Source organism: Sturnira hondurensis, unplaced genomic scaffold (assembly GCF_014824575.4).
Source record: "Sturnira hondurensis isolate 20B ecotype Veracruz unplaced genomic scaffold, ASM1482457v3 Scaffold0006301, whole genome shotgun sequence".
Lineage (NCBI taxonomy): Eukaryota > Metazoa > Chordata > Mammalia > Chiroptera > Phyllostomidae > Sturnira > Sturnira hondurensis.
The window spans coordinates 45341-70756 of NW_028078932.1; the positions used below are offsets into that span (position 1 = coordinate 45341).

Here is a 25416-nt window from a genome sequence, read left to right on the forward strand (position 1 = left end):
TAAGATGAGTAATATTGAAATTCTGGAGTTTTCAAGGGTCTTTATTTCTGGTACAGTTTAACAGAAGTATCCAAAATGATTGCTTCAATTACATAAGTGTATTCAGAAAGTATGTATGACATGTGCCTGTCTATACCTCAAGGGAAAAGAACCACACCTTTTATTTTCTGTTAAATAGCATCACTGTCTGGAGAGATTGAACTATCTCTAGGAATTTAAGGTTTTCTAAGTGAAATATTCAGAGTTAATAACTTTCATTAACTACCGTTAGAATATAGTAAGTTTTAATACATTTTCTTTAAAAGTAAAAGGAAGCCATAGGATTGAGTGAGCCACCTAAGTTAAGAATATGGAGAAGGGATTCAAGACCTGAACTTTGAGGACCTCTAGGATTCTAAAATATGAGAGGTGGGGGCTCCCCACACGGAAATGAAGATAGATGTTCAGAAATATAGCAGGGGAACCAGGAAACTGGGTGCCAGAGATGGATCACAAAAGTCCAAGTGTGACTATTTGAAGGAGGGAACTGTATCTAATGGTGCACAGAACTGAAGTAAAAGCAGAAATACTGGTTTTAGCAGCACAGACATCTATTGGCTTTGAACACAACAGTCTCAGTGGGGAGTCTGAACAGAACTGTCTCATTGGGGAGTCAAGAGGAGACAGTAATACATTTGGCATGGTTTGAGTTAGTGCACCAGGAGGAAGAGGGCAGACACGTTTTCCACCAGGCTGGGTTGTGAAGAGATGAAGAGAAGATGGTGCTTGGAAGGGCAAAGAGTTCATGGGGAGGATGGCAGTTCGGAAGGCTTTTGTGTGTGGTGTGAGAAAGAAGACAGGAGGGAAAAGTTAAATCCTCTTATCCAATGCTGATATGTCAGGGAACAATTCCTTAAATTGAAATATCAAGGAACAAATATTATTTAGAGACATGAAGAAAACTATCAACACTTAAACACTTAAATTTACCAACAAGAGAAAATGTACTCCATACACCAAGGAATTTTAAACTAACAATGAGGAACAATTTGCCCTATTAGATATTAGCGCATTCTACAAAGTTATAATAGTTAAAACAGTAAGTTTAGCAGCAGACTTGTTAAAATATTTCACCAAAACAATAAAGAACCCAGAAAACATAGGTATATATAGGTATTGAGTATTTGAGTAAACTAACACTTGCAATCAATATAGAAGGAATGCAAAATTCATAAATAATATTGGGGGAAGAGTGTAATTTTTTCAATTTATTTTTACAGAGAGGGGAAGGGAAGGAGAAGGAGACACAGAAAAATATGAGTGCAAAAAAAAATACTGATTGGTACCCTTCACACATGCCCCCAACACAAACCAAACCTGCAACCCAGGTGTGTGCCCTGACCAGGAATTGAACCTGCAATCCTTCATTTCCGGGACAAGGCCCAACCAAAGCCACAGTGGCCAGGGCAGCATATCTACCTTCTAACTGTATTGTTTAATGTATTCACATTCAATGTCATTTATGTGGTTGTGTTTACTTTAGCCATTTTGCCTTTTCTGTGTCTCATGACTGTTCTGTAGGAACCTTACACATTTTAAATAATATTTTAAGAGAGGAAAATGGCGGCGGAGTAGGACGGAGCGACTCCAGTTCTCGTACCTCTGGGAGAAAATCCTGGCAGATTTATTGAAGAACAGCACAGTCAATTCCCCAACCAACAATTCCCCAGCATTTATGAAAATAAGAGACCAGAGATAGTGACGAACCAGACAGCTACAGGTGGTTGGGGTCTCAGGGACGCAAATAAGGATGGAGGCGGCCAGGCCGGCAACAGCCATTGGCCGGCGCGAAAAGACCTCGGAGCCGCGGCTGCTGCAGCAGTCGGAGCCCAGAGGGTTCCTTCCATCTGTGCCCAGTGACAGGGGCGTCTGCCTCTGAGAACTCATCGGGAGCCCGGCAACCCTGAGTACAGTCAAGGGCCGCGGCTGCGGTGGCGAGAAGGCAGCCATTGGCCGGTGCATAAAGACCTTGGAGCTGCTGCTGTCACAGCTTCCCGGGCCCAGAGGCTTCTGTCTATGGCCAGCGTCAGGGTATCTGTCACAGAGGACTCAGCGGGAGCCCAGCACCTGTGAGCAAACACAAAAGCAGCAGCAGCAGGGCCGGCTGCCCTAGGCCAGCCCAAAACGCCTCCGAGCCTCCGCTGCCGCCACCTTAGGGGTGTAGAGGCTTCCGTCTTCGGCCAGTGCCACGGAGGACTCACAGGGAGCCCAGCACCCAGTGGAGCATTGGGCCAGCTGCGGGGTCCTTGGAAGAGCTGGCTCCCTCCCTCACCATCTAGGCGGGACTGAGTGGCAGAGACCTGTCTGCCTAGGTGTGCAGGGAGGGTGGCAAGGACAGGGGGCCGTGTTCAGTTGCAATCTCTGTGGTCGCCAGCCCACCAGCCTGCCAGCCCAGGAAATTTGAGAGGAGCATTGTCCTAACCAGTTAGGTTGGGGATTGGGCTGGGCTGAGAGGCACGCTTTCTGGAGAAGTTTTTACTGGAAAGTGGACTGAGGTGTTCTCCTATGAAGGGAGCTTGACTTGCTTCTCACTCAGCCACAGGACTGGGAAGGACCAGTACCAGATTCCGTGGGACCCAGGCAGCCTGTCGGATGGGCGGGCCCTCCCACCCCAGTTCGATAGCCTGGCTGGTGGGTGGGTTTACGCCTGGGCCTGCCACCCAGCCCACAGAGGGGTCCTGCCAAAACCAGAAAAACTGGATTGGACAGTTTGAAACCAACAAGTGAGGAGTGTTTTTTTTTAACTTTTTTAAACTTTTTTTTTTACTTTTTTTAAAACTTTTTTTCAGTAATCATATTATTTTTTTTATTTTATTGTTGCTGTATCTTTCACTACTCTGTTCCTCTCCTTTCTTTTTTCCTGTTTCCTTCTTCCTTTCACCCCAAACTTACTGCTTTTTCCTCACTTCTCTTGCCCTTTTTTTAAAAAGATTTTATTTATTTATCTTAGAGGGGAAGAGAAGGAGAGAGAGAGAGAGAGAAATATCAATGTATGGTTACTTCTCATGCATCCCCTGCCGGGAACCAGGAACTGGGAAATGGCAACTGGCCTGCAACCCAGGCATGTGCCCTGACTGGGAATCGAACCTCGATCCTGCGATTCACAGGCCCGCGCTCAATCCACTGAGCTACACCAGCCAGGGCTCTCTTGCCCTTTTTTTATGTTTGTTTGTTGCTTTCTATACCACTGTAAATACTTCAAAACACATCTCTTGGGTCTTAGCCCACTTTACAGGTTCCTGAATTCTATTACTGTAGTGATTAACTCTACTTGCTCACACGCTACGTCTATTTACTATTCTTTACTCTCACCTTACCTCAAAATCTGACCACCCGCAACCTCACTCCTTTCTAGATAGAACTCACAAGACTTCCCTCCCCAACAAGAGACTTATCTTTGGTCTATCCTTTCTTAAAAGTGGCAAATTGGGTTGAAGATTACAGTTAACACAATATATAGCCTAAAGATCTTCTATCTCTTCTGTACCAGCTGTGATTGTAAATATCATAAAGTACTCTCCTGCTGTTATAAACCATTTTGCCTCCCCCTCCAACTGATCACACACACACAAAGGAAGGAGTAGGTGGAAGCGGAGAACATCAAGATACCTGCAGGAGACTGCACCACTGAATTTCACAGGTATTCTACCACAGAAGTTCACACCATAAACCCAGGGAGTCAGAACAGATCAATTTAAGAAGCTGAAGCTAACAAGAAGAGTCTCATAAGCAATGGGAAGAAAAAGAAACAATGCCCAAATTAAAGAAAAGGTTGAAGTCTCAGAAATAATGTCAGATGAAAGAGGCAAGTCAGCTATCAGATATTGAATTCAAAGCACTAGTTATCAGAAAATTCAAAGAGCTCACAATGAGCTACCAGAAACTAGAGGGGAGCTGCCAGAAACTAGAGAGGAGCTACAATGAGGTCTCCGCAAACTGTATCAACATGAAAAAGGAAATAGAAACTATCAGCAAAGGCCAAGAGGAAATGAAGAATACAATTTCGGAACTGAAGAACACAGTAGAAGGAATGAAAAGCAGGATCAATGAGGCAGAAGATTGGATCAGCGAGTTGGAGGACACAGTAGAAAGAACCTCCCAGAAAGAGCAAGAAAGGGAAAAGAGGCTCAAAAAGAATGAAAAGGGATTAAGAGAAATGCAAGATAATATTAAACGTAATAATATCCGAATAATAGGAAGACCAGAAGGAGAAGAAGAAGAACAACGGATAGAAAACCTATTTGAAAGAGTAATGATGGAAAATTTTCCTAATTTGATGAGAAAAAGTTACCAGAATCCAGGAATCACAGAGAGTCCCATTCAAGAGGAACCCAAAGAGGCCCACTTCAAGACACATCATCATTAAAATGGGAAAATTCCAAGACGAAGAGAGAATCTTAAAGGCAGCAAGGGAGAAAAAGGAAGTAACATACAAGGGAGCCCCAATAAGATTAGCTACTGACTTCTCAATGGAAACACTCCAAGCAAGAAGAGAATGGCAAGAAATATTTCAAGTAATGAGAACCAGAGGCCTACAACAAGGCTACTTTACCCAGCAAGGCTCTCAATCAAGATAGAAGGCCAAATAAAGAGCTTCCAAGACAAAAGAAGTCTAAAAGAATATGCCTCCACCAAACCAGCTCTACAAGAAATACTAAAAGCACTGCTTTAAGGAAAGGAAGGAAAAGAGAGAGACAGAGAGGAACTCTGGTACAAAAATGGCAATGAATATGTATCTATCAATAATAACCTTAAAAGTAAATGGATTAAATGCTCCCATCAAAAGACATAGAATAGCTGAATGGATAAGAAAGCATGACCCACACATATGCTGCCTACAGGAGACCCACCTCAGGACAAAAGACCATCACAGAATAAAAGTGAAAGGCTGGAAACAAATTTTCCAACGAAATGGACAAGAAAAAAAAGCCAGGGTAGCAATTCTAATATCAGACAAAATAGACTTCAAAAAAAGGGCCATAAAGAGAGACCCAGAAGGTCACTTCATAATACTCAACAGAAGAGTCCACCAAGAAGACATTAGCATCATAGGTATATATGCACCGAACATAGGAGCACCCAAATATATAAGAAAAATGCTAGAAGACTTCAAGAAAGATATTGACAGCAACACAAATATAGTAAGGGATTTTAACACCCCACTGTCAAAAATGGACAGGTCTTCCAAACAAAATATCGACAAAGATATAGCTGCACTAAACAACACCCTAGATGAAATGGACTTGACTGATACATATAGAACCCTTCATCCCAAAGAAGCTAAATACACATTCTTTTCAAATGTACATGGAACATTTTCAAAGATAGACCACATGATAGGACACAAAACGAGCCTCAACAAATTCAAGAAAATTGAAATCATACCAAGCATTTTCTCTTACCACAAGGGACTGAAACTAGAAACCAACCCCACAGGAAAAAATCCAATGCACCCAAAAGCATGGAGACTGAATGGTATGCTATTAAAAAACGAATGGGTCAAGATTGAAATTAGGGAAGAAATCGAAAAGTTTCTGGAAACAAATGAAAATGAAATCACAACAACCCAAAACTTATGGGACACGGCCAAGGCAGTCCTGAGAGGGAAGTTCATAGCAATACAGGCTTACCTAAAGAAAATAGAAACATTTCAAACAAACAACCTAACCCGACGCCTGCAAGAACTCGAAGAACAACAACAAAGACAGCCCAGAGCAAGTAGAAGGAAAGAAATAACCAAGATCAGAGCAGAATTAAATGACATAGAGACTAAAAGCACAATTCTAAGGATCAATGAATCCAGGAGTTGGTTTTTTGAAAAGATAAACAAAATAGACAAGCCTTTAAGTAGGCTCATCAAGAAAAGAAGAGACAGGACCCAAATAAACACAATCAGAAATGAAAGAGGAGAGATTACAACTGATACCACAGAAATAGAAGGGATTGTAAGAAATTATTATGAAGAACTGTATACCAAGAAATTTGAAAACCTAGGTGAAACGGACAAATTTCTAGAAAATTATAATCTTCCAAAACTCAATGAAGAAGAAGTAGAAAGCCTGAACAGACCAATAACAGCAGATGAAATTGAAGCAATAATCAAAAAACTCCCATCACACAAAAGCCATGGAACAGATGGTTTCACAGGAGAATTGTACAAAGCATTTAAGGAAGAGCTAACCCCTATTCTTCACAGACTATTCCAAAAAATCCAAAATGATGGGAAACTCCCCAACTCTTTTTATGAAGCCAGCATCATCCTAATTCCAAAACCAGATAGAGACACAACAAAGAAAGAAAACTTCAGGCCAATATCGCTAATGAGCATAGATGCTAAAATCCTCAACAAAATATTGGCAAATCGCATCCAACAATACGTCAAAAAGATCATACACCATGATCAAGTGGGATTCATCCCACGGATGCAAGGATGGTTCAATATCTGCAAATCCGTAAATGTAATACACCACATAAACAAAAGCAAGGACAAAAACCACATGGTCATATCAATAGATGCGGAAAAAGCTTTTGATAAGGTACAACACCCATTTATATAAAGGTACTCAGAAAAATGGGAATAGAGGGAGCACTCCTCAATATAATAAAGGCCATATATGAAAGACCTACAACCAACATCATACTCAATGGGCAAAAACTCAAAGCTTTTCCACTAAGATCAGGAACAAGACAAGGTTGTCCACTTTCACCACTTCTATTTAATATAGTATTGGAAGTTCTAGCCACAGCAATCAGACAAGAAAAGGAAATAAAAGGCATCCAAATTGGAAAGGAGGAAACAAAACTGGCATTGTTTGCAGATGACATGATAGTGTACATGGAAAATCCTATAGACTCTACCAAAAAACTACTCGAACTAATAAATGAATTTGGCAAAACAGCAGGTTACAAAGTCAATATCCAGAAATCAAAGGCATTTCTGTGTACTAACAATGAATCAGCAGAAGCAGAAATCAAGAAAAAAATCTCATTCTCTATAGCAAAAACAAAGATAAAATATCTGGGAATAATCCTAACCAAGGAGGTAAACGACCTGTATGCAGAAAACTACACAACACTGAAGAAAGAAACCAAGGAAGACACAAACAAATGGAAACATATACCATGTTCATGGGTTGGAAGAATTAACATCATCAAAATGTCCATTCTACCCAAAGAAATTTACAGATTCAATGCAATACCTATTAAAGTACCAATGGCATATTTCACAGACATAGAACAAACAATTCAAAAATTTATATGGAATCATAAAAGACCCCAAATAGCAGCTGCAATGTTAAGAAAGAAGAACAAAGTAGGAGGGATCACAGTATCTGATATCAAACTATATTACACGGCCACTGTAATGAAAACAGCCTCGTACTGGCATAAAAAACAGGCACATAGACCAATGGAACAGAACAGAGAACCCAGAAATAAACCCAACTCTCTACAGTCAATTAATATTTGACAAAGGGGGCAGGAACATAAAATGGGGTAAAGATAGCCTTTTCAACAAATGGTGTTGGGAGAACTGGACAGCTACATGCAAAAAAATGAAACTCGAGCACCAACTTTCACCATACACAAAAATAAATTCAAGGTGGATAAAAGACTTAAATATAAGCCTTTACACCATTAAAGTCTTAGAGGAGAACATTGGCAGGAAAATATCAGATATTTCACGCAGCAACATTTTTCCTGATATGTTCCCAGAGCAAAGAATATAAAGGAAAGAATAAACAAATTGGATCTCATCAAAATAAAAGGCTTCTGCGCAGCTAAAGAAAACAGCATTAAAATAAAAAGACAACCAAGTGTATGGGAAAACATATTTGCCAATGATACCTCAGACAAAGGATTAATCTCCAAAATATACAAAGAACTCACACAACTTCACTCTAAAAATACAACTAACCCAATTAAAAAATGGGGAAAGGACTTGAACAGACACTTCTCCAAGGAGGACATACAGAGAATCCAGAGACACATGAAGAGATGCTCAATACTGCTTGCCATCAGAGAGATGCAAATGAAAACCACAATGAGATACCACTTTACACCGGTGAAAATGGCTATCATAAACAAAGCAATAAACAACAAATGTTGGAGAGGGTGTGGGGAAAGGGGACTCTGGTCCACTGTTGGTGGGATTGCAGACTGGTACAAGCATTATTGAAAACAATATGGCCCTGGCTGGTGTGGCTCAGTGGACTGAGCGCAGGCCTGCGAACTACACGATTGCAGTTCGATTCCCAGTCAGGGCACATGCCTGGGTTGCAGGCCAGTTCCCGACAGGGGACTCACGAGAAGCAACCCTACATTGATGTTTCTCTCCCTCTCTCCTTCCCTTCCCCTCTAAAGATAAATAAATAAAATCTTTAAAAAAAACAGTATGGAATTTTCGCAAAAAACTACAATTGGACTTGCCTGTTGACCCAGCAATTCCACTGCTAGGATTGTATCCTAAGAACCCTAAAACAGCAATCCCAAAGAACATATGCACCCCAATGTTCATAGCAGCACAATTTACAATAGCCAAGAGTTGTAAGCAACCTAGGTGCCCATCAGTAAAGAATGGATCAAAAAACTATGGTACATATACACAATGGAATTTTATGCTGCAGAAAGAAAGAAGGAGCTCCTCCTACCTTTTGCAACATCATGGATGGAACTGGAAAGCATTATGCTGAGTGAAATAAGCCAGCATAAATTTGTTGAAGGACAAATACCATATGATCTCACCTTTAACAGGAAGCTAAACAACAAAACAATGAAGCAAGCAAAATATAACCAAGGACACTGAAATAGAGAACAGGCTGAAAGTGACCAGAGGGGAGCGGGGAGGGAATTTCAGGGGAAATAGGGGAGAGATTTACAGGAACCTATATAAAGGATACATGGACAACAACTGAGAAGGGTGGAAATGGGAGGGAGCGGGGAGCACGGGGAGGGGGGGATGTGAGTAATAGACAGAAAACTGTACTTGAAAAGTAATTAAATAAAAAAATTGGGGGAAAAATTATATTTTGCCACTCTGGGTACTGACCCCTCGCACCCAGGGCTTGTTATGGCTACTTGCTTGTTTGTTTGTAAAATAATCCATTGGCTGGATGGATTATTTTAGCGAGGTCTTTCTCCTCTCTCATGTGAAGAGTCTAAGTTGCTCCTCAAGCAGGTTGAGCCCTGGTATGCCCCCAGTCACCCGGCATGACAGGTTTGGAAAGGGATCTTCTCCTCTCCTTCACTGACTGCCCCCAGCTGCAGAATCACTCATTACACACTGACGGAGTGCACAACTGTTTCCACAGTACCCTGTGCCATAAGTTGCTCTACAAACGAAAGTTTTTGAGGCCACCACTTGATATGTACGCGTTCTGACCTTAGAAGGGGTCCTCGCAAATGTCTTACTCACTGGTTCTGTCCTGTAAACAAGCCTGCCATGGTGCAGTCTGCTTCTTGTGTCTCCTCTCACTTGCCTTTGACCACAGCCGCCACTGTTCTTAAGAGCATTCTTAGGTCTGCTATACTTTCAGTTCCTTTGGAAAGAGACTAGCAGCTGCTTCATGGTTTGCTTCTTCTGCCAGGACAGATGGGAGCCAGTGATCTGCAGCACGTGGTGGGGCGGAGTTCAGCACTCAGTGCAGGGAGTGGCGGCAGCCTCAGCAGCCTGAGGTCTTCTGGCTTAGAACCACCACTTCGTGAACTGGCGTGACAGTGACTAGGGCCTCGGCCTTCCCAGCCCACAACACCCAAGTAGAGCCTCCATTCCATGAGAGGGGCTAGAGAAACGAAGGGAGTCCCATCTGTCACCTTTACTCCTGGGCCTTAGCCTCAAACATAGCTAGAGCAGGCTTCTGGTCAAGATGGTGACTAGGCAGACATGGCTTGCCTCCTCGCACAACCACATCACCATTACAACTAAAATAAATATACAACCACCANGGTAAATCTTCCTCTTAGCACCAGCATGGATGAACCTGGTGAGCATTATGCTAATTGAAATAAGCCAGTCAGAGAAATACAAGTACTGTATGATCTCACTTACACGTGGAATCTAATGAATAAAATAAAGTGATGAACGAAATAGAGACAGACATGGATACATGGAACAGACTGACAGCTGTCAGAGGGGAGGCAGAGCGGGGACTAAATACAAGGAGAGGGGATGAACTAAAGAACAGGTATGCATAACCCACAGACACAGACAACGGTGAGGTGACGTCCAGAGGGGAGGGGGGCTGAAGCTGGGTGGAGATGGGAAAAGAAGGGAAAATGTAGGGGGAACTGTAATAGCTAAACAAGAAAATAAAGAAAAAAATTACTAAGAACTTCGATCTTATGGAGTGTTTTTATCAAAAGATGATGATGATGATAAATAATAATAGAGCAGGAAGAAATTTGGAAGGTGATAGATAGGTTCATGGCATAGATTGAGGTGATGGTTTTATAGGTATACACTTATCTCCAAATTTATAAAGTAGTATACATTAATTACGTATAGGTTTTTGTCAAAAAATTTTAAATACCAGTTTGAGAAAGCCGTGTGATATCCAAGTGGAGCTTAGAAGAGACATCTCAACTGGAAGATAATTTGGAATCAGATACAGACAGGTATTACTTGAGTTCAGAAAAGTAAGCTGGAAGTCACAGCAAATTTGGTCTCCAATCCAGGGTCACCCTTGAGAAACAGTAAATGAGAATTTACTAATCACTTTGTGACTTCCTCTCCTGCTAGTCTCTCTCCACCTTTGAGAAACCTCTGCCAGCAGACAGCAGGGCAGGGGGCATGGTGATGACTGGGAGGCACTGTCCAATCACAGCTGGCGCAGCCATGGGATTATGACACGGAGCTTGGTTGCTGGGTTACTGCTGGAGGCAGAGACTTCTCTCAGATCAGAGCAGCCTCTGCCAGAATCACATGGTGCCTGTGAGGCTGAAAAATAGACAGATCTCAGAGGGGGCCTAAGAAAAGGTATGGATGAATAAAATGGGGTCAAGTGGAAGTGCCTCAACATCTGTACTGAACTAAAGCATTTAAAATGTCATCAAGTGAACAGGAAGATGAGGGAAGATGATTGGCAAATACATTGCCAATACCCACAAAAACTCAAGAGGAGTTAATTCATGTAATCCAGATGTCTTTATACAATATAGCTACTTGAGTAAATACTCTGAGCAAATGTGCTGAAGATATAATTGGCGAAATATGCGAGGAGGCTGACAGGTTCTCTTTCAGAGTTACGGTTTTGGAAGAACAAGTAATCCAGAAGACAAATACTATTACCTATGAAGATCAAAATGGAGAACTGTCCTTGGAAATTACAGAATCAAAGATGTTTCAAAGTACAACTATTCAAACACAGCAGGTATACTCCTCCAAGCAAGTACCTGTTAAAATGTGTGAAAGGCAGGATTCTCAGGTACTGACATTACCTATGAACAGGTCTTTTCCTTTCTGCCCAGATGATACGGGAGGTTTGGAAGTGTCTCCTGATGCTTCATGCTGCTTTGAACTTTATAAAGAAAAGACTGTCCCTGAGAGTGAAGAAGAAAAGGGGGCAAAGCGCAAGCAAAAGCGGCACAAAGATCATCCCAATAAACCAGCAAGTGGGCCTCGGACTCAACGGATGGAAGACGACCTTTCGGTGCACCGTGGCCCAGCTGCTTGCAGTGAGGCCTCTGGTTCACATGTGGATCAACCAGATGAAAGTTCCTCATTTTCCAGTTTCCCACTGTGAGAAATCAATAAGCTTGTAACCAGAGCTGTAGAAAGCATGATATCCAGCTCTCACTATCTGCCAATGCATGGATCCAGAGAGGTGAAAAATTCAGTTACATACGTTAGATATGGAACTGGAAGGGGAGAAGAAGTGAAACCCCCACCTCGAACTCATCCTAAAACAAAGGTGTTTGTGAGCCCTACAGCTCCAGCCTCAGCACCAGCATTGCCAGCTGATTGGTTACCTGCATTAAAAGCTTCGAAGGGGAGAGAATCATAGGGGAAAAGGAGATGGACTCACATGAACAAGTATAAAGAACACATGGACAATAACTAAGGTGGGGGGGCAGAAATGGGAGGGAGGTGGGGAGCACTGGGGGGGCAGGGCTGGGAATATAAGACAGAAAACTTTACTTAAACAAGAATTAAATAAAAATAATTTTTTTTTTAAAAAAAGCTTTGAAGGTGGAAACTCCTTCCTCAAGCATAGAACTCCCAACTCAACTTCTGTCACCTGTTTTGGGAACCCCAGCAGCAACATCTCCTGCTGCTTGCCTCCCAGGTGCTCCTGATGGAGCTGTTCCAGTCACTCCACCTAAAGGACACTTCTCCACTCCAGCATCAGAACCTTTTCTGTATTACGAACTGACAACAGATGATCTGCACACACAAGCTGAATATCAGGGCATGCCTCCACCTCTCTCTCCTTCTGCAGTCACATCCCCTAGTGTTCAAAGGAGGGCCACAGTTACACATCTCAGTGGCCCTGCATCTGCTGTACAATCATCAACCACTTCAGGTACCAAATTATCACAGTCTTCAATTCCATCATCACCAAGATCTTCACTTTCACCATCATGGAGCTATCATATTCCACCATACAGATATCCAGTTACACTATTGCCAAAATCATCAATGCCACAAAATTCAAGTCCACTCTCATCAATCTCTTCATGTCCACAGACATCAAGATCTTGGATCCCATCACCAGGAAATTCACTTTCCCCACCCACAAGAAGTTCAGACACCAGACAGGCAAGATGTTCAGAGGCACAGCCATCAAGACCTTTAGCTGCTCAGTCACAAAGGTCTTCTTCAGGGGCACAATCAACAAGGCGTTTGATTCCACCCCAACGAAACTCTTCAAGTGTGCAGTCAGCAAAATCTTTCACCCTACAGTCTTTGTTTCCTTTCATACAATCACCTTCGTGCCCATTAAGCTCACCAGGTCTGTCAGTGACCCCATCTGCACCAGCTCCAGTGAATGCTACCTTCAGGAAGACTCCACCAGATCTACCAGTAATGACTAAAATAAAGAATGCGGTGATGGCAGCAATAAGAAAAACTGTTCTTCTCTCCGATACTGAAGATCGCTGAGTGCCAAAAGCCAAAATTGAAATTCCTAAAACTGAAGCGAGTTATACTGATTTATCATGGAGCTGTGGGACATAATTTGGGTCAATCTGTGAGACTAACTGGATGGAGAAAATGAGCACATAAATAAATCCAACTAAATGGAAACCAACTCTCTACTGTCTTATTTTCTGCTAGTTAAGTCATTGATAATGATTTGCATTTTCTTTAGAATAAGCCATTATCTTCTTTGTCCAAGAAAACTATTACCACTTTCTTCACAGTAAATACTTGAAAGTTTTCTTACATGGCATCATTTATTCAACAGAACAAAATGTCAGTTCTTAAAGTAGTTTTTAAAATATTTGTAAGATGAGTAATATTGAAATTCTGGAGTTTCCAAGGGTCTTTATTTCTGGTACAGTTTAATAGAAGTATCCAAAATGACTGCTTCAATTACGTAAGTGTATTCAGAAAGTATGTATGACATGTACCTGTCTATACCTCAAGGGAAAAGAACCACACCTTTTATTTTCTGTTAAATAGCATTACTGTCTGGAGAGATTGAACTATCTCTAGGAATTTAAGGTTTTCTAAGTGAAATATTCGGAGTTAATAACTTTCATTAACTATCGTTAGAATATAGTAAGTTTTAATACATTATCTTTAAAAGTAAAAGGAAGCCATAGGATTGAGTGAGCCACCTAAGTTAAGAATATGAAGAAGGGATTCAAGACCTGAGCTCTGAGGACCTCTAGGATTCTAAAATATGAGCGGTGGGGGCTCCCCACAGAGAAATGAAGATAGATGTTCAGAAATATAGCAGGGGAACCAGGAAACTGGGTGCCAGAGATGGATCACAAAAGTCCAAGTGTGACTATTTCAAGGAGGAACCTGTATCTAATGGTGCACAGAACTGAAGTAAAATCAGAAATACTGATTTTAGCAGCAAAGAGATCTGTTGTCTTCAAACAGAACAGTCTCAGTGGGGAGTCAAGAAGAGACAGTAATACATTTGGGATGGATTGAGTTAATGCGCCAGGAGGAAGAAGGCAGAAGAGGGCAATGTTTTCCACCAGACTGGGTTGTGAAGAGATAAAGAGAAAATGGTGCTTGGAAGGGCAAAGAGTTCATGGGGAGGATGGGAGTTCAGAAGACTTTTGTGAGTGAGAAAGAAGACAGAAGGGAAAAGTTAAATTCTCTTATCCAATGCTGATATATCAGGGAACAATTCCTTAAATTGAAACATCAAGGAACAAATATTATTTAGAGACATGGAGAAAAATATCAAAACTTAAACACTTAAATTTACCAACAAGAGAAAATGTACTACATAAACTAAGGAATTTTAAACTACCAATGAGAAACAATTTGTCCTCTCAGATATCAGTACATTGTATAAAGTTATAATAGTTAAAATAGTGTATTTAGCACAAAACCTGTTATAATATTTTACTAAAATAATAAAGAACCCAGAAAGTATAGTCAGGTATATATGGAAATTGAGTATTTGATTGAAATGTCATTTGTAATCAATGTGGAAGAAATGCAAATTTCATAAATAATATTGGGGAAACAGTATAATTTTTTTCTTTGTTTTTAAATTAAGTTTATTGGGATTACATTGGTTAATAAATTTATATAGGTTGCAAGTGTACATTTCTATAATATATTATGTGTACATTGCATTGTGTGCCCATCACCCAAAGTAAAATCTTCCCATGTCACCATATATTTGATTCTCCCTTTACTCCTTACTATCCATCAAAACTCCTAAATTTCAAAAAATGAGCTCCTAACCATACACCAGATTCTGAAAATTTCAATTAAATCCATTTGATCTGGTGTATCATTTAAAGCTGCTGTCCTCCTTGTTGATTTTGTGTCTGGGAGATCTAGCCATTGATGCCAAGAAGGTGTTAAATTCCCTAGTATGACTGTATTTCTGTCAATCTCTCCCTTTATGACCACCAAGATTTGCTTTACATATTTAGGTGCTCCTATGTTAGATGCATACTGTTTACTAGGGTTATATTCTCTTGTTGAATTGTTCCCTCTATCATTATGTAGTGCCCTTCTTTGTCTCTTATTATAGCCTTGGTTTTAAAGTCTATTCTGTCAGATATAAGTACTGCTACCCCAGCTTTTTTCCCCTGTCCATTTGCATGAAATATCTTTCTCCATATCTTTACTTTTAGTCTGTGTTTATCTTTCATTCTGAGGTGGATGTGGTTCTATCTTTTAGTTTCTAATTTGTTTCTTCTGATTATAAAATGGAGAGGAGGTACTTGAATAAAGTCACTTAAATATGAATTTGTTGACCTAAAATTTCACCTAATGAATATTCTAATAACAAATATTGTTTTGCTATAAAAGCAAGATGATAATTGACGCAAGGAGGGAAGGAAAGCGTGGCCAGATCCCTCACCCCCTCGGCTTATTTTTCTGCTTTTCAATCTTTCTGCTGCTGCCATCTAGTGGTCTGTGTGTACTGTTTGCATTCGATTCTTAGCATTAACTGAAACCTCTCGGTAACCCTAAATACCACTGTAGGAAAGGATCTGGATATCTAAGACTTCCCTGTCCAATGTTCTTTCTATTGATACTTCATCACACTGGCGATAAAGGAGGATATTATCACCATAACAGTACCACCTATTCATGATCCTATTTGCAGTTCACAAAGGGCTCTCATGCACACGTCATCCCAAATTGTTCCTAATAGCAGCATTTCAATGCTCCAGAGATTACAAATTCTCTAAGGCAAATAATCAGAATGCCAGAGCTGAAAAGGCTATGAGAGGACAGCTATCCCAGTGGTTTTCCAACCACGTTATTCTCTGCCCTAGGGTCCCTGGGATATGATTTGGAAGTAGGGATAGAGGTAATGGGATTTCTTTGCCCCACCCCGGCCCCATAAATGCAATGACCTCTTTTACATGTAGCCTGCTTAATTGCTTTTATATGTGTTATGTGATTTTGATTACATAGAAGATTATTTTCCATATAAGAGTTTGTTCACAGCAAGGATTCTACTCCTTAAAAGCTGAAAATCTACTTTATGGGCAAGAAAATTGAAGCTGAGAGAGGTTCAGTCATGAGTCAAAGATCACGCAGCTGTGATTAACTGTAAATAAGAGCATTATCTGCCTGATTCCAAGGCCCAACTTGGCTTCTCAGACTAGGAAGTTTCTTATAATAAATAATTAAATACAGGTAGTTAAAAAAATTAAATATCAGACAAGATATCAGAGCTTTTTAAAAATTGTGGTAAAAAATAGATAGTACAAAATTTAGTACTTTAACCACTTAAGTGTACAATTCAGTGTCATTAAATACATTTACAATGTGTATCCACATTGTATGCACCACTACGTGCTTTCAGAAATTTTTCATCATCTCAGACTGAAACTCAATACCCATTAAATAGTAACTCCCTCTTCTCTCCTCTATTCAGTCCCTGGAAACCAATATTTTTTCTCTGTGTCTATAAACTTTGACTGCTCTAGGTACCTCATATAAGTAAAATCATACACTATCTGACATTTTGTGATGGGCTTATTTCACTTAGCATAATGTCTTAAGATTCATCCTTTGTTTTTAAAGCTGAATAATATTACCATTACACACACACACAAACACACACACACACAATTACATTTTGTTTATCTGTTCTTCCACCAATGGACACCGGGTTGTTTCCACCTTTTCTGTTAGTACTGTTAATAATGCTGCTATGAATATTGGTGTACAAATATCTGTGAGTCGCTGCAGTTCTTTTGGGTATATGCCTCAGACTAAACTTGCTGAATCATATAGCATTTCCATTTAACTTTTGGGAGAACCATCAAACTGTTTTCCACATTGAAGTCTTTTTAAAGCATTGAATTATAAATTCAGACAGTAGGGTTTTCTAATAATTTATTTGCCACTACCATACTAGATTTTTGTTCTATGCAAAAGTGGGTTTTTTTATAGATCATTTCTGTCTATAATCGAGAACACCTCATGAGGTTTTACCACTGCTTATATTGTAGATTCTACTGTTCTCCAGATGGTTACAATGAGTTGTTCTTACTGAGAGATAATACAGAGATTTAGATGTACTGTGTTGCCTATTCCAAAGGCACATCTCTTTGGAATCTTTTCCTTTTTGTCTATGTTCCCTAACTTATTTAGACAAGACCCTAATCTAACAGCAATTCTGACATTTAAGTACATTTGCCTACAAGAGGTGGAAGAATAAGACTAATTTTTCATGCTATTTTCTTGGAGTTGCTCCTGATCTATTAAATGCCTTCTTCTCAGTCTTAAGCCCTCAGCTTTACTGAAGCAAGGTTTTCAACATCTAAATTTTTCCACTTATTTAATAGATTGAACTGAATGATGAACTTATAGTATCATGTCACAATGTCTCTTTTACCTGAAGAGACTCTATAATAAAGATAAAATGTCAGCAGTGTGAAGAGGTGGCGAGAATGACTCCTGGACCAGCCAAAGCCCATGTGCTGCTGCATCCCTGCATCCAGCCTGAACATCCTGCCACCTGTTGCCACTGTGCCCAAGAAAAAGGCTGAGGCCAATGCTAAAGGAGATAAAACCAAGGTGAAGGATAAACCACAGAGGAGATCCACCAGGTTATTGGCTAAACCTGCTCCTCTAAAGCCAGAGGTCAAGCCTAAAAAGGCCTCTGCAAAGATGGGAGAGAAAGTACCCAAAGGGAAAAGGGTGAAGCTGATCTGGCAAGGATGGGAATAACCCTTCAGAAAATAGAGATGCCAAAACAGACCCAGCACAGAAAGCTGAAGGTGCTGGAGATGCCAAGTGAAGTGTATGCAGTTTTGATAACTCTGTATTTCTGGGGACTGTACAGTTTGAAATACTATTTTTATCAATTTTTATAAAAATGCAGACTTTTGTTTTACTTTTTTTTAAGTTATGCGGTTAGCACACAGAACACTTTATTGTTGTTTGAGGGGGGAAGGGCATATAGTACTAATAGAGTGTTTTCAAAGCTGAGCTGACGTAGGGAGAAAAAACCCCTTTCCCTTCTAGTTTTGAGAGACGTCCTCTTGGTTCCCAGGAGGAGAGATCCCTTGGTGTTGGCACACATCAGCCCCGTTGGCACGGACACCTTGTGGTGTGGGAAAACTATTCATTTTTATGTCCTTGGTCCCTCTCCACTTTAAGCATAGACTTGACTCCCTAAAGCCCAGAGACCTGTTGGGACCTGACCCCCCCCCCAAATTGGTTACCAGTATGTTGGGCAATCTGGACTTTCAAGTGTCACCAGTGAGGTAGCACCCCTCAAAAGAGCAGCCATCCCCTTTTTAGACTGTGGGTCTACAGGTTGATAATTCTGCCATTTTCATTTCATTTCCTGAAAGTCAGGGTAAGCTTGTGAAAAGTTGTTAAACCACCGTCTAATGTGGAATGTCAACCCTCACTCTAAACTCTCCCTGTTCAGAGCAGCAGAGGAAGCCTTCACTGGGTTTTATACTGGCTTTCTGATTTCGGCAGCCTATGGAAGAAGAGAGTTTGAAGGTTGTTGTGTACTGTTCATGATTGTCTGCCCATGTCCTGCCTGAAATACCATGATTGTTCACGAAAAGCATCTTTAATAAACCTGGATACAGTTTGGCTTGGAAAAAAGATAAAATGTCATCTTTATTTTTACCTCCACCAGAGAATGTGAAAGGATCCAACAGATACATAACATGACATGAAGGTGACTTGGACTGTTCTGTTGTTATTGCTGATATCAGTGAGTATGACACAAATATATTTGTTTGAATGAAGTATTCTTAGGTGTATTGGCTTCTAAAAGATAATGTTATGATCATACTGACAATTTCAAGAATTTAGTTAACCAAATATTACCTGCAAACCTCTATACATCAACTCTTAAGTTAGTCAGAGAGAAGATCTCTTATTTTTATGGAGCCATGAGACAGACAAAACACACATATGCAAAAATTATTTCAACTGGTGATAAGGACTAGATAGAAAGAGCTGTCCTTTTGATACAGTGGTAGGAAACACTCTTTCTGAAGAGGTGATATTTGAGCTGACACCTGAATGACAAGTATGAAACAGCCACACAAAGTCTGATCCAGGCAGAGGGAAGAGAAAGCAGAGAACCTGAGGTCAAAGGAAAGGCATTCATATACCAGATGATGTAGATGTTTGTAAGTCATGGTAAGGAGTTTAGACTTTATCCTTAGCTCAATTCATATCAATGCAGTTGATGCACTGTGTATGATCTACTTTGAAAGATTCTAAGTCTTGATTCAGAATTTCACAGAATTAAGTAGCAATTCCCTCATTTCTGTAATACAGGACATGCCATTAGAAGTAACTCCTATTACAGGTTCAATAAGTGGTCATAGCTCAGTGCCTTTTTTCATTACAAATTCATGGTTGGAATAATGACCTCAGACACTACTGATAAAAAGAAAGGAAAGTGGTTCCATGGTATTATTACACTTTTGCAATGCTTTCAAGTGCAGTATGTTGCAATAGCAGAAAACAGGGAATTCAGTTTTTAAGAATTTTAAAACCATAGGCCTTGTAGTTTTAGTGGTCAAGTCTGAGACACTTAGGGCTAGGGGGTGTTGTAAAGCGTTTATGAATTGCAATACAAACCTAAAGGCCCCACCGTGTCCCAGCTAATCCTCATACTTGGGTACAAATGAGGTTTGCAGTCAGAGAAGGGAATCTGGACAGTCACATGGGTCTTGCCATATTCGTAGTCACTTCTCTACCCTTCCACCTACTTCTGCTTCCTGTATTGCTTCTGGACAAGGATGGAACAATGAGACTTGATAGGTCAAATGTGACTTTAGAAAAGGGCCAGAGTTCCTGAGAACCAGAGGGGTTATGGAAGTATGCAGGCCTTAAGGAAATGCCACTTCCTCTGTTCAATAAGGTGCATCAGCAATCCCACATTGCCGCACTACATAATGGGAGACAGAACCCACTCCTCATCCAATACTTCCAAAGGGTGGGATGTAGGAGTGACCCCTCTAAGACGGCCTTGGTGTTGTTCCAGGTGATGTCCCTGCTGGCTTCCCCAAGAGGGTAGAGATGGCAAAGACTCTTGTCCCCACTCAGGATAACCTCCTACTGGCCAGACCAGGTTGTATTATATGACTAATTGATATCTTTGCACTAATAGCTCATTCTTTAAGTCATTCTGCCCTGAATTTGAGCTTGCCAGGAGAGGTCTCCTTCAAGACATTATTTGCAGTATCCAGGACCCCATTACTGTTACACACACCTGTCTCTCTGCACCATACACACTGCTTTCACAATGTTACTGGTGGCAGATCAGACCTGGAGGAAGATGTGGGATTGGGGCGATAATGGGAAATTATCAGCAGAAAAGGATATTCTTCTAAGTTGTCACACTCATTTTATTTTACTTTGATTGAATACTCAATTTGTGAGCGTGAGAAAAAATATTAAAAGATGCTAGAATTGAGATTTAATCCAATTAAACAAAAACATTTTATTTTACTTTCATTAAAAAAAATCTGATTTCAGTAGCTTACTCTTATTTAAGGCAGGAGATGTTTTTCTCAACAGCTTTAAAAAATTATTTTAGGCCGACAGTGACCAGAGGGGAGAGGGGAGGGAATTTCAGGGGAAGGGGGGAAGGGTTTGAAGGAACAAGTATAAAGGACACATGGACAATAACAAGGGGGCGTGGAGATGAGAGGGAGGTGGGGAGGGCTGGGATGGGGGTAAAGGGCAGAAAACTGTACTTGAACAACAATTAAAATTTTTAAAAAATCATTCTAAATGATGGAGGAGTTTTCAGAAGCTTAAAAGACTATTTTATTTCTTTATCTTTAGAGAAAGGGAAAGAGAGGGAAATATCATTTTGGAAGTGAAACACTGATCATTTGCCTCTCATATTCACCCTGACCTAGGACCAAACTTGAAACCTAGGCATATGTTCAGACCAGGAATCAAACTGGTAACCTTTGTTTTGCAGGATAACACCCAACCAACTGAGCCACACAGGTCAGGGCTCAACAGATTTTTTTAGATATAATTTACATACCATAGAGGTCACTGTTTTAATTACATGCCATAATTGTTCACTGTACAATTCAGTGGTTTTTTAGTGTATGTACAGAGTTGTGCTACAAGTTCATGACCCCCCACAAAAATCACCATTAGCACACCCCCACCCTTTCCACTCGATCCCTAAGTAATCCCTCATGTACTTTCTGTCTCTATAGATTTGGCTATTTTGGACACTTCATATAAATTAAGTCACACGATATGCAGTCTTTTTGACTGGCTTCTTTCACTTGGCAACATTTTTCTTTTCCTGTGTGCTGTAGTTATGTGCCTGTACTTTATCCCTGTTTATGGTTCCATATTCCATTGTGTGTGTTAACTACATTCTCTTTATCCATGAACCAGGTCATGGGCATTTGGCCATTTTTACTTTTTGGCTGTTATGAATGACACTGCTGTGAACTTCTTGAGTGTAACACATTTTGTGTAGACACACGTTTTCTATTCTCCTGGGTATTTCCATTCTCCTTGGAGCTGGACTGCCAGAATGTGCTAACTCTACATTTAACTTTGTGAGGAACTGTCAAACTGTCTTCCAGAGCAACTGCAAAACTTTACATTCTGATCAGCAGTGTATGAGGGTTCTAATTACTCCACATCTGCACAAATGACATATTTGATATTGGTTACTATATCTTTTTTTTATTATAACTATCCTAGTAGATGGAAAGTAGTATTTCCCTGTGGTTTAGATATGCATTTCCCTTTTGACTAATGATTTCGACCAACTTTTCATGTGTTTATTGGCCATTTGCTTATGTACTTTGGAGAAATATTTATTCAATTCCTTTGCCCATTTTTTAGTTGGGTTGCTCATCTTCCATTGCTGACATGTAGAATTTCTTTATATATATATATTCATTCTGGATATGGGGACTTTATCAGGTATGTGACTTGCAACTACTGTCTCCCATTCTGTGGGCTATCTTTTCAGTTTCCTGAAAATGTCCTTTGAAGCACCAAGTGGTTAATTTTGACGAAATCCAATTTTCCTATTTCTTGTTATTTAGGTGTCTTATCTAAGAAATTATTGCTTAATATAATGTAACAAATATTTATACATACATTTTCTCCTAAGTTTTATAATGTTAGCTTTTACCTTTAGGCTTTTGATCAGCTTTGAGTCCATTTCTGTATGTGGTGTGATATAGTGGCCTAGCATCATTCTTTTGCACATGGATATCCAGTTGTCATAATACCATGTATTGAAGGAACTCTTCTTTCCTCCACTGAGTTGTCTTGGCACCACTGTCCAAAATCAATGGACCACGGATGCATAGTAGTTCCTTTCTCGAGTCTCAATTCTATTCCACTAATTTATGACTACCTTTATGTCAGTACCCTATCACATAGTATTGCTCTCTCCTCTTATGAGGACACCAGCCCCATCATGGCAGCTCCATCCTTATGACCCATCTAAACATAATTACCTCACAAAGCCCTCACCTTTTCCTGCCAGCCCATTGGGGTTGAAGTTTCAACATATGAATATTTGGGAGACACAACTGTGCAGTCCACAACATTCATGATAGGTCTCTCCAGATTTTCTATTTATTCTTAGTTATGGCAGATTGTGTGTGTCTTTTTAGAAATGGGTCCATTTGTTGGCACACAGGTTGTTATGGACTGAATTGTGTCCCTCCCTGTATACCAAGGCTCTATCCTCTGATATGACTATATTTGGAGACAAGGCCTTGAAAGAAGCAATTAAGGTTAAACTAGGCCATAAGAAAGTGGCCCTAATCCATATGATTGAAGTCCTCATAAGAAGGAGGCATCAGGGAAACACATGCACTGAGAAGATCCCAAGGGAGGAAATGGCAAGAAGGCTGCTGTCTGCGACCCAGGAGAGATGCCCAGTTGTCAGTACTTTGACCTTGGCCTTCCAGCCTCTAGAACTGTGGAAAGGTAAACCTCTGTTGTTTAGTCCACCCAGTTTGTGGTATTTTGTAATGGCAGCCCTAGTAGATGAATACACCACTGCTCATAGTACTCCCTAGCAATCCTTTTGATTTCTGTAAGGTAGGTAGTGATGTCGTCCCTCACGTTCCTGATTTTTAGTAATTGGGGCCTATCTTCATTCTCCTCCTTAGTGTAGCTAAAAGAGGAAAATGAAGATAGGTTTGCCAGTTTTGTTGATCTTTGTAGAGCCATTTTTTTGGTTTCATTAATATACTCTACTGTTTTTCCATTCTCAATGTATTTATACTATATTTTTTATTATTTCTTTCTTTCTGCTTGCTTTGCATTTAGTTTGCTCTTCTAATTTCCTAAGGTGGAAGGTTACATTATTAACTTGAGCACTTTCTTCCTTTTTTATATAGGGATTTTGACCTACATATTTGCCTTTGCACACTGCCTTTACTCATCCCATAAAATTTGGTATGTTGTTTCATCTTTATTTATCTCAATATACTTTCTAATTTTCCTTATTATTCCTTTTTTGACCTATTAGTTACTTCAATTTTTAAATATGCTTATTCATTTTAGAGAGAGTGGGAGAAACATTGATTTGTTGCCTCATATACATATCCTGACCAGGGATTGAACCCACGACCTAAGTATGTGCCCTGACTGGGAATCGAAACTTCATCATTTTAGTGTATGCGATGATGCTCCAACCAACCAAGACACGCTGGCCAGAGCAAGCTATTGGTTGTTTAAGAGAATATTGTTTAACTTCTACATACGTGTACATTTTCCAGTTTCCTCCTCTTGCTTCTTTCCAGTTTCATTCCACTGTAATGGGCGAGCATGCTCTGCATGATTTCAACCCTTTTACATCTATCACAACTTGTTTTATGGCTTTGCATAGAGTACATTCTGGAGAATATCCCATGTGCACTTAAGAATGTGTATTCTTCTGTTATTGGATAGTGTTCTGTATACCTTCAGTCTAGTTGGATTATAGTGTTGTTTACACCTCTTTATATCTTTGCTTTTTCTCCCTATTCTACCCATTATGAAAAGTAGAATATTCAGTCCACAAACATTACTTGTTAACTATTTATCCCTTCAAGTCTGTCACTTTTTGCTGTATGTATTTTAAACTGTTTATATGTTTATAATTGTCTTCCTGAGGGATTGTCCTTTTCTTATAAGATGAACTTCGTCTCTATTAAGTTTTTGTCTTAAAGTCTACTTTTGCTTATATTTGCTATACATTATCCACCTTTAGCCATCTGTGTAGTTTGTTTTTGTCCAGCATTTCTTTTCTTTTTTTACAACCTCACCCGAGGACATGCTTATTGACTTTAGAGAGAAGGGGATGAAGAGAGAAAGAGACAGGGAGAAACGTAAGTATGAGAGGGAAATATCAATTGGTGCCTTTCACACGTGCCCCAACAGGAACCAAACCTGCAACCCAGGTGTGTATCCTGACCTGGAATCAAACCTGTGACCTTTCAGTTTGGGGGACAATGCCAAACCAAAGCCACACTGGCCAGGGCGACATATCTACCTTCTAACTGTATTGTTTAATGCATTCACATTCAATGTCATTTATGTGGTTGTGTTTACTTTAGCCATTTTGCCTTTTCTGTGTCTCATGACTGTTCTGTAGGAACCTTACACATTTTAAATAATATTTTGCCACTCCACTCTGGGTACTGACCCCTCGCACCCAGGGCTTGTTATTGCTACTTGCTTGTTTGTTTGTAAAATACTCCATTGGCTGGCTGGATTATTTTAGCGAGGTCTTTCTCCTCCCTCGTGTGAAGAGTCTACGTTGCCCCTCAAGCAGGTTGAGCCCTGGTATGCCCCCAGTCACCCGGCATGACAGGTTTGGGAAGGGATCTCCTCCTCTCTTTCGCTGACTGCCCCCAGCTGCGGAATCACTCATTACACACTGACGGACTGCTCAACGGTTTCCACAGTACCCTGTGCCATAAGTTGCTCTACAAGGGAAAGTTTTTCAGGCCACCGCTTGATACATACGCGTTCTGACCTTAGAAGGGGTCCTCGCAAATGTCTTACTCACTGGTTCTGTCCTGCAAACAAGCCTGCCATGGTGCAGTCTGCTTCTTGTGTCTCCTCTCACTTGCCTTTGACCACAGCCGCCACTGTTCTTAAGAGCATTCTTAGGTCTGCTATACTTTCAGTTCCTTTGGAAAGAGACTAGCAGCTGCTTCATGGTTTGCTTCTTCTGCCAGGACAGATGGGAGCCAGTGATCTGCAGCCCGTGGTGGGGCGGAGTTCAGCACTCAGTGCAGGGA

The 25416-nt window shown here is 40.4% G+C and overlaps 1 pseudogene; it reads left to right on the forward strand.

The window, feature by feature from the left end:
• The first annotated feature begins 17614 nt into the window (after positions 1–17614).
• On the forward strand, positions 17615–18057 carry LOC118988299 (non-histone chromosomal protein HMG-17-like; annotated as a pseudogene).
• Positions 18058–25416: the final 7359 nt, after the last annotated feature.